The following is a 7065-nucleotide window of genomic DNA, read 5'->3' on the forward strand; positions in this document are numbered from 1 at the left end:
GTTTTTTTTTGATGAATATCACTTGATTTTCATGATTATCGAGTTTTTCTACTGTTAGTTTCATCAACATACAAGAAATCGACATTATTCAAAAGTTTTTTTTGAAATCAAACCCTAGTTTCGATGTCGAACAATTTACTGAAGGTTTTCTGTTAAATAACACTCAATTTTACGAGTATATCGAAATTTTCTACTCCTGCTTTGTTCAATATACATGAAATTTGCATTTGTTCAAAAGTTATGTCGAACTAAAACCCTACTTATGAGTATATCGAGTTTTTCTATTATTTCTTTGTTTAATATACATGAAATCTGCATTTAATTAAAAGTTATTTCGAACTAAAACCCTAGTTACGACTATATTGACTTTTGCTACTGTTGATTTGTTCATTGTACATGAAATCTGCATTTATTCAAAAGTTATTTCGAACTAAAATCATAATTTTCGTTGTCGAACAAGTTACTAAAGGCTTTCTATTTAATAACACTCAATTTTACGAATATTAACGTTTAATTTCTCGATTTAGTGTTATGTTATTCATGTATTGTGTAAATAAAGTAGGTTTGAACTTGCAGATGTTACTAAAACGTTTGAAAAAAATTATTCCAGAAAGAGGATAGATCCAAAAAACATGCATGAAGGTGATAAATCATATAACTGTGTTCAATCATATATGATTTGCTGATGAATTCTTACTTATAATGAGCGTTTGCAATCATATATGATTTGCTGATGAATTCTTACTTATAATGAGCGTTTGCAATCATATATGATTTGTTGATGTTATAATCTCCAAAATGATTGAGTCACATGTGATTACATTTATACATAGAACAAATATTGAATCACATGTGATCACAATCTATATAAACAGTATATTATTTATTTGTCATGACTTGAAATAATCATATACGATTTTCTTATAATACATATATTTGTACATCTCAAAAACTAATAAAGAGCAGCCAACACCTAAAGAAACGAGTACTCAAAAATTTACAAAAGCATCAGCTAGAAGACCAACTCAAAATGGTTACACTTAAATCATTCAATAATAAGTTCTGATTCATATATTTTATGTGTATAATCAAATATGATTTTCTAATTATATCTGTATCTTTTTTTTTCAGAACAAAACAAAGCAAAGTCTACACAGAAAAAATCTACCGAAAGCAAAACCACAAGAAAATCACCAAAGATAGTTGAAAAATGTATATTTCAATGACAAATGATTATAAAACAAAAAAAACAAACACTCTGTTATTAATCACATATGATTGATGTCTTTTATGTACCAAAACAGATTCAAGAACATGTGATTATTATCTGTTGTGAACATTATATGTACACAAAAGATATTTAATCACATATGATTAAAATTGACTTTGTGATTTTTTGATTATATATGTATTTTTATATCTCAGAAAATCCAAAACAAAAGGACAAAAAGGGAAAAAAGGAGAGTGTAATAGAAGAAATAAAGAGAAAAACAGAAGAAAATAATGAGAAATGTATAATTAAATCAAATCTGATTATACACATAAATATAACACACTATTTTTAATCAAATGTGATTAGAATCTTTTATCTATACAAAATATATACAATTACTTGTGCTTAACATCTGTGACATCCCCAATTTCACGGCCAGAAAAAACCGATTTGTTTATGCTTTGTTTTATAAAATCAGAGTAATCCTTTGATTAAAAGAGTTGCAGAATTTGTTCCCAAAACAAAATATGATAAGAATCTATCAAAACTTTTCTTGAAGAAGTGTATTTTCATTAAATAACAAAATCTCAGGATGTCATGTTCCGATACAGACCAAAAGCATAAACAGGACAAAATAGACCTAACAACAGTTATTTATAACTACTGGTCTATAATCCAAAATCTCTCGTCTTGTCAACCAACTTATGCTCTTGTGCCACTACCTGTAATTCAAAGGAAACTGAGTGGGTCAGGCTTGGGAGCCTGGTGAGCATATAGGGTTTTCAACCCACAATAAAATATTATATTATATTTAATCATCACACAATCAACCCAATTACCCATCCCATTATCTCCTTTTTATTTCTTAAAGATTACCCTAAGAATCAACTATTCCTCGTACATTTATTCCTAAGGATTATCCTAAGGAATCGGCACGAAATCCATGGTTGCCAGGGTTTTCTCAACAAACACTATATCCGTAGTTACCAAGCGCTAACTCCATAGTCGTCGGGGCTTATCTCGTTTATTGACAGTATTGGTTCCGAGACTCCTCTAGCAATACATATCAATGGGTTTTTAGAGTACACCGGTGAACATCAAGTCCACAACACCTACAAGTTGCGAGCCTGCTAATATTCCACAGGACTGTCTAAAATAGTCCGTGGTTGTCATCCCTACTCTGCTGAATGACGGGGGCCATCGTTTGGGTAAAGGTTTCGCTCATTTTTCACCTGTCACCCTCATCTCATGATCTATATCATATTTCGTCTCATCCTCAAACTCATCTTTCCTCACACACCAACTATTTCATCTACCCATGTTCTACCCAACATATTTGTAGATATAAATTACATATATAGTTTAAATCATTTAAAAACCTGTATAAAATATTCATTCAACATCCATCTCAAGTAAACAAACAACGTATAAACACATATCACGTATTCATAGCAAATACTTCATATCTATGCGGTAGAAGAAAGTAACTACACACTCACCCATAAACTCTTTAACATATATTTAACTCTTTAGCATATATTTAACTCTTTAACAGACTCTTTCCCCACCACGTCAATCCTCTCAACGAGACTATCCATACCTTCGGGCCTTAAATTATAACTCTTACTCCAGGATCTAATCCATATTCTCGAGTCCATGATTGAGCCCATTACATACTCTCGGATCTAAAATTTACCTCTTCACCTAATCCATACTACCGGATTCTAGAACTAACCTCTCGACCTGATCCATACTCCCGGATCTAAAACTAACCTCTCGACCTGATCCATACTCCCGGATCTAAAACTAACCTCTCGACCTGATCCATACTCTCGGATCTAAAACTAACCTCTCGACCTGATCCATACTCTCGGATAAGGGACAATTGGTCTATATTTAAATCCATACTCCCGGACTAATGACATATTCTATGTCCTGTCCATACTCCCGGACTAAGGACAACTGACTATGTCTTAATCCATACTCCCAGATTAATAACAAATAACCATGCCTTAATCCATACTCCCGGATTAATAACAAATAACTATGTCCTATCCATACTCTCGGACTAAGGACAACTGACTAAGTCTAATCCATACTCCCGGATCGATGACATACTTTTAAAGTTCTATTCTCCATATATATCTCACTCGTACTCATAAAGAGATACTACCCCATAACCACTATAACAAACCTTATGTTTACTCTTTAACCTAAGTTATCATAAACAATCAGGTATGTTCTTTAACACTTAATTCAAACATCACCAAATAACTCACACAAAACATATATTTGATACACTCAAACAATACTTGTATTAAAATCATGTTCATGAAAGGGACTATGCACATAATACCTTATCGGATGAACATATAGTTCAAAAATACATAATCCGTACTCCCGGATCTAAAATTTACCTCCTTACCTAATCCATATTCCCGGATCGGGTATGTTTGATCTATCTTAATAAATAAACAATATATATTCACATAGAACGTATTTTATAAAATACTTCATATCTATGTGTAAGATGAAAGTGACTATACACTCACTTGTTAAGACGATTGTCGGACAACACTACGACTCTTCAAGTAGAAGTTCTTCTATGAAACCGAGATATCTTCACAAACCGGGCTTCTTGCGGGCAGAGCTTCGACTTGAAACTCTTTTCTCCTCGGGATCTTCGGGGCTTCGGGACTCGCTTCGGGTATCGGGATGATACCGGGGCTTCGGGGGTATAACTTGCATGTAAATCGAGGTAATATGGAGTGAGAGGAAAGAAATTGGCAACCCTAAACGGCTGGCCTCGCTTTCTATTTATAGGAGGATGAAATTCTATGCCCACGTCGTGAGCCACAAGTGCTCACGTCGTGAGCTCGATAGGTCATTGCGTTCGTCATGGCCACTTTCCCTGGAGGATGTCCATCACCTGCTCACGTCGTGAACACTGTGCTCACGTCGTGAGCTCTGACACAGGGGTTGAAGTTTGTGCCCCGAACTTCAGAAATTAATATCTTTTGCATACGAGCTCCGTTTTCGACGTTCTTTATATCCACGCGTAGGTGAGATTATGCTCTACAACTCTCGTTTAGACTCCGTCGGCTAATTTTGACTTTAACTTTTATTATATAATTTTTAGTAGGCCGGGACAGGAAAACTCCGTTAGAAATTCATAACTCCTTTATCTGACGTCCGTTTTCGTCTGTCTTTTTACCGTTGGACTACTATCGACGAGATATTCGATTCTCATTTAGATTGTTTTGGATAGAAACCACTCGATCTCATATTCGAACTTTGGGCTGCATACCGCTAAGTCGAAACTTCGAAAAATCATAACTTCCTCATACGAAGTCAGATTTAGACGTTCTTTTTATGCACGCTCTCGGTTTAACGTATTCTACGAATTTCGTTTAGATCACTATGGCTAAATATCGCTCTATCGTAAATTCACTATTTACGTCACGCTGTGTCGTGCCGGTTCTGTCGTGAAACTTCGACAGGTCATAACTTTTTCGTTATAACTCGGATTTCGGCATTCTTTATATATTCAGAATCCTTGTCACGACCACTACAACTTAGTTAAGATTATTCATTCTAAACAATCTTCTATCAAAAAGTCATTTTTGACACTTATTGTCTCTAAATTGACTAGCCCTGATCTACAGGCGTTACAATTATCTCCCCCATAGGATGATTACGTCCCAGAATCATCAACGAAATAGGGCTTGTTTAATGATTCCATACGTTATCTTTCCATCCTAGGTACTAATCGTAACTTCTATGTTTCTTCGAATGAGGTTTTTTTTTTTTTTTTTTTTTACTCTTGGACTTCTTGACTGGAGGCGATGCTCAATCTTGCATCTGCTCTTCGTACTATGTTGGACTTTCAATCGTAACCTTCGAGTTACAAAGCAAATCCTTATTGAGGAATCCTTCTTCTTCTTAGGATAAATACTTTCCTTTATCTATTGTAACAGATCGATGAGTCATGTTCTATTGATCTTTCATCGTATGAAGCAACGCTTAGACTCAAGTCTCTTAGAGTCAAATTCCAGAATGGAATATACCTTCCTTCATATTCTAATGTGATATAATCACATTTTAGCATGTAGCATTTCTAGCTACACGCTTCTTTAACAACGAGCGCGATGCTATTGAGCGCATTGATTTCAATCTTCTGACTTAAGTTAGATGTTACATCGAACTTGGTTCTCTGAACCACGTAACAAACTCATCGTAGTCGGACTCAATTTGATATGACCACTAGGGTCGGAATAACAATCATCTCATTAGTCATTACCGAAACAATGGTAACGACATACTTGAATAAAACGAGACCAATCACTAGCTTCTTGGTAACCTTGTGACTTTCCCTGATCCAAACGTGAGTCCTGTGCTTCCGATAGTATATGCCTCTACTATCATTCACACCTACTCATACTCGTCCCAAGTATTGTCTCTCAGTTCCCAAGTCATCATACAAGGAATCACACAATCATTCAACACATCAGATAACAAAACTAGGGTTTATATTAATGCTTGAAACGATTACACAGAGGTTCAAGTTCACCCTATACTATGCCTCTAATAGGCTACACTTCCTGATACTAGCTATATCTTGATATGGAGTCTTCATCCTTGATTCCTCGCATTGTCATCTGCTTCATCAGGGATCATTTAAAATGCTTCTGCCTTTAGCTGTGGCAGTGCATTTGGTTTTGCTCCCTCATTCTTCTTCGGGCAGTCCCTAGATAAATTCCCTTCTTCTCGGCATTCAAAGCACACCCTCTTTTTGGATACACACTTGATGGCGTAATGCCCTGTCTTTCTAAATTTGTAACAAATCACCTCTTCGTCGCATCTCTCATAATGCTTCAGTGGTACATTTGGTTTTGTAGCTTCTTCCCTCTTTGGACAGTCCTGCTTGAAGTGCCCTTCCTCATTACATTCGTAACATACCCTTTCGTTGAATGGAAATTCGTCGGTGTAATGACCATGCTTTCCACACTTAAAACATGTCACCTCCTCGCCACTTTTTCTAGAGGTTTTCTTTCTGCATTTCCCGCACCATTTTTCTTTACCTCCTATTTTTCTAGACTTCGAGAACATGTTGCTCTTGTCAGACTTTGAAGACCCCTCAAATTTCCTCTTCTTTCCAACTTCAACCTTGTTGGCGATACTACCGTTGATCACTTCTTCGACTGACTTTGCAACCCCGATAGTTATCTCAAGAGTAGGTGCCTGGCGTACTGGCACAGTAAGTTCGTCCTTACTTTGTTGACGTAAACGCCTTGTTTCTTCCATCTGTTGATCCAACATCATTCGCACCATTGCGTATACTCCCGCCGTCGTGATTGGCTCAGGTGCAACTGTTAGCTCTAGTGCACTCCCAACCACTTGTGGCTCAGACTGCGGGTTGTCGTTTCCCAATCCACTTTGTGTGTTTTCCATTTCGATCTATACACCAAATTAGGTGAATTTAGATCTCTATTTCGATAGACGTTCAAATCATCCTTATCACTCCGAAACGTTTACATGCTAGTTCTAATATCGTAGTCGTACACTTAGAATCCTAAACACATAAGCTTTCCAGATCCGGTCGGCAACAGACCATAGATCCGAACAAACAATATCATATATGGAAAACATATAGCATTTAGCACATAAAAGCATTTTAGGCATCTTTCCTAAAATATACTAGTGCTCGTGTCTAAAATATGGTAGCCACTCATCTCACAATCATCGCTTAGCATTCTAAGTTTAAGTCTAGAAATCCTACAAATTCCTAGTTCGCTTAAACTGTGACAACCCGAAATTTCCATTTGTATAAACTCCGCAGTCAAGCACATCAA

Source organism: Lactuca virosa, chromosome 8, assembly GCF_052849685.1.
Source record: "Lactuca virosa cultivar CGN04683 chromosome 8, Lactuca_virosa_CGN04683_v6, whole genome shotgun sequence".
In the NCBI taxonomy this organism is placed as follows: Eukaryota; Viridiplantae; Streptophyta; class Magnoliopsida; order Asterales; family Asteraceae; genus Lactuca; species Lactuca virosa.